Here is a 3,171-nt window from a genome sequence, read left to right as displayed (position 1 = left end):
TGCTGCATTCAGTGGGTGAGACAGGGTGTAGCAGTGTGCCTATTCCTTCTTACCCAGAATTGGAACGGGCAAGCTGAAGTTATTTTTTTAGCTCCACCCAGAGTGAAGATATAGACCTTCCATTTACCCTTTTCTTCTGTGGGCCAGTGTTTACCTAGTGGACCTTGTGAACGTACTGCCCTTTCCTTCAGGGATTCTTCTTTTATGTGGAAGTGTTCATCTTGGTCTTCTACCTTTCTTAGTCTCAAAGCTTTATCTCTTGCCTCCGGTACTCAGGCCCAGGGAAAATGCCTAGTTTGATGTTCTGCATCACTCTTTGGGTTCAATTCTTCCTTGCTGTTTCTTACTTTTGAGGATATTCCTTATTTTAAAGTAAACTCAGTCATGCATTGAAAAAAGATTGTTTTTATTATTTTATATAGTATTAATGTGGAGGGTTTTTTTTTTTTTATACCTATAGCCACTACACTACCTTGCTATAGAAGTTTTGATCGATTTTTCTTTAAATAAAATTGATTGGTGATTTTCATGTGATGTGGATACTGTTCTAGGAATATTAACCTCCAGTAATAGTATCTTTATGAATTAAGGACTCGTCAGCTTTATTTTTACATATGATGTTTTGTCACTTTTTATTTATCTCTCTGGCATTTTTTCTAGGATTTTTGTAAACTTTTAAGACAAGAAGTCAAACTGACTTAGTAATCTATGGTATGAATCTATAAATCTGTGGTAATCAAACTTCAGGAAACAGAGTATTTTGAGAAAAAATTCTCTCTGAAATTGAGTCTATGATCATGACATAGTACAAAAGGCATGGCTTCCAGATTTTAAAATTTTGAGTTGATTTGTTAAAGGATTTTACATGGGAAAAGGTGGTTATTTTCTATTATGCCTGAAGGGTAGCAGTACATTTCAGTTCCCTAATAAGAGCCAGTGATATACTCAGTGTGATTTATAAGAAGAGTATTTCAGGAATGGTGAAATACATAAAGACAGCATTTTTCAGGACAACTTTATCATAGCAGTATGACTCCCTCTGGTAAAATTTCTTTTAAAGGCTTATGAGCCTGGTAATTCTTCAGTAAGAGGATTCCACTGAACAGGGGATTAGGTATATCTAGAAAGCCCAAAAGGGCAAGTGGAGAATACGATGTAATTTTAGGGTTATAAATTAGGTTTTATAAAGCCTGTAGGATAATTGGATACAGTATTCTCTGAACACTGTAAAGTTAAAGTTTGTTGCTTAAAAAAATATTTGTGTAGAGATTAGGCTCTTTTGGGGGCAGAATGTCATTACAGCAGTAGATGCATGGCTGGAGAGAGAAACTGAAGTTTATGGGTGTGTTGTGGTCCAGTAGGTAGTTTAGAGTTATTGCAGTAACTCTTCCAGCTTTCATTCTCTATGTAGAGGACTCGGAATCCCTTGGTACATTTGGCTTTCTAAGTAACGTTTGATCCTCATGAGTGCAAACTCTCCATTCTCCCTACACTAGGAGGATGAACTTATCTGAGTGGTTGAAAGTAAAAGTCAATAGCCACTTTGTTGTCTGGATTAGGAATACTTATCAGAGCAAAGAATGATATGGATATGGAGCAAAGTGGGTATCCTTAGGTCTAAAGTGATAACCAAGCCTATGCTGGACATGTCAGAGAGTAATTGTTGTCCCAATTTTATTTGATTTGGAGATGAAGACAGGCTTATACTTGGATGGATCTTTGTTATGCATTTTAGATTGAGGTCTGTGAACTGCCATGAAACAGCACTTCCATGATTGTATATAGTGGCTCAATGATCTGTTTGGCTTCCCTTACGCTATAGCAATAAACATACACTAAGCCAATGAATGTTGGAAAATCTCCTCTAGGCTTCCTCATTAGTCAAACTAGAAATTCAAACATTGTACAAAGTATATGAGTCATGTGACTCAATTATCCATTACTGCATTTTTCTGTCCAAATCAATCAACCCTTTTCAAACTTCTCTCCCACAGGCTCTTCTGAAAACAGACCATCGACAGAATGGCTTTTTACTTGCTATCTCTTCTAGTAGACACAGGAAGTTCAAATTGTTTTCTACCATTACTGTTCCTGCAATCCACATGACATTGTGTCTATAGCATCAACTTCTGGTGTAGCAAATTATGCTCAATTCATGTGCTACAGTATTTGTGTGACAAGAGGTTTGTAAAATGATGTCTGGTATTGGCTCAGTGCCCAAGCCTCAAGTTTACAAATTAAGACACAGCTTTTAACCGATATCTGCCCTTACCAAATGTTTTCTATTTTCTTCTCTCATATCTACTCTCTAGTTAGAGGTTCATAAGCAGGAGTTATATACCCCAAATTACCCTTTACTACTCTTCTTTCTGTATTTAATTTAAAGAGAAAAATTGAAGAGAGACATGTACAAAGTTGCAGCAGATGGTGTGGCAGACAGAACTTAAGGTGATCCCCCCAACCATTACTCTTGCATGCTTTTTTTATAATTTGTGTGCAGGACCTGTGACTTGCTGCTAATCAGTAAAATATGGCAAAAGTGATGGGATGTCACCTTTTTGATTATGCTATGTTATATGGCAAAGGTGTATAATCAAGGTCCCAAATAAATGATTATGAAATAATCAGTAGAGAGATTAACAGGTGAAATCAAGTGAAAGCCCTTGAAAAGGAGACTGAGTAACGAACTCTCCTGTTGGCCTTGAAGAAGCAAGCAGCTAAGATGCGAACTGCCTCTGGAGAGGGCCATGTGTCAGGGAATTGAAAGTGACCTCTAGGAGCTGACAGCCTCAGTACTACAATTGTAAGGAAATGAATTCTGTCAACATCATGGATTTGGAAGCAGGCCCAAGCCTCAGATAAGGATGCAGCTCTGTTTCAGACCTTGATTGTAGCCAGGGAGACCTGCAGCAGAGGACCCAGTTAAGCTGTTCTAGACTTCTGACCCACAGAAACTGTGAGATAATAAATGTATGTTTTAAATTGCAAATTTTGTGGTAATTTCTTACATCTCAACAAATAAACAAAGCCTAATACAGAAATAATATATGAGGTTTAGGATTTTACAATTATGGATCTGTACCCAACGAGAGGTGAGCCTTAACTTTCTGCTCACATAAAACATATGAAGGACTTCCTTCTGAACATTTGCTCCTGTGATAGGATTTGTGA

Source organism: Pteropus vampyrus, unplaced genomic scaffold (assembly GCF_000151845.1).
Source record: "Pteropus vampyrus isolate Shadow unplaced genomic scaffold, Pvam_2.0 Scaffold18, whole genome shotgun sequence".
NCBI lineage: Eukaryota > Metazoa > Chordata > Mammalia > Chiroptera > Pteropodidae > Pteropus > Pteropus vampyrus.
Note: the sequence above shows the minus strand (reverse complement) of the source record.